Raw genomic sequence first — 1,023 nt, forward strand, 5'->3', positions numbered from 1 at the left:
CAACAGAACAGCAGCATCGCCCAGTGCCAATAATCCCATTCCCACACCACAGGCTGCAGGCACCCCTCTCATTATCTACATGAGAAGCACATTTGCAGGGACTGCTGCATTTGACAGCTGTCACAACCCAATTAAGTAGTGCCCATGTCACAAGCAAGAGATACCATTCGAAGCAGCTTTATTTTGCACTAGGTTAACTAAGGGTTAACAAAATGATAGTAACAGCCTTCTTTGCTGTGCATGCCAAAAAGAAATTTATAACTGCGCCACTAACAGAAATGAAACTCTTGCTTTCTATGCTTTACATAAATCATTATAATTGGTCCGAGTGACAGGGGAGTAGCCCTGCATAAAACACCCTAGCGAAAAACCACTAGGTAATTGGCAATTCTAATTACATTTATGACGTGGCAAAAAGCAATTGGCTATCAAACAAATAAAACCCGCTTGTACTTCCGCGTAGTTGGAGACCTCCGTACGCACCTTGGAGACCTCTGAACATACATGTCAGAGTAAACTGGCGATCTGATCAGTTGCCAGTTCGTCCCCCCGTCTTTGACCCTATCTCAGACGTAATCGACGACTGCCGGCCCGACCACTTTTGCAAACCGACCTACTTTGCAGACCGACCTACTGAACTCTAAGCTGTAACTAACCAAGTATCTCTGACCTCCGTCATTCACCACCGTGACGGCGTAAGTAAACAATCTTGCTTTGCAACCGATAAGCGTCCGCCTAATTAATTCCACTCCAAGCATCACAAGTACCCACCTGACGGCCTCTAAGGCTCCGGACCCCCCCGCTGCAGTGCACAGCAGCGAATGGCGTCACGGACAGGATCTGGGGAAGACGCAACAGAGTCGGGACTAGTTAAGAACTGCCCATGGCGCAGTGGGGAGCGCCTGACGTCTGATTCAGATTAATTATGGGCACACATTGCCTACCATCAGGCAAGGGGAATAGGATTGAATGCGGTTACTGGACACTTCTCCCTAAGGGGGGAAGCGGGGGAAGGGGAAGAGA

Source organism: Alligator sinensis, unplaced genomic scaffold (assembly GCF_000455745.1).
Source record: "Alligator sinensis unplaced genomic scaffold, ASM45574v1 scaffold1512_1, whole genome shotgun sequence".
NCBI classification, from domain to species: domain Eukaryota; kingdom Metazoa; phylum Chordata; order Crocodylia; family Alligatoridae; genus Alligator; species Alligator sinensis.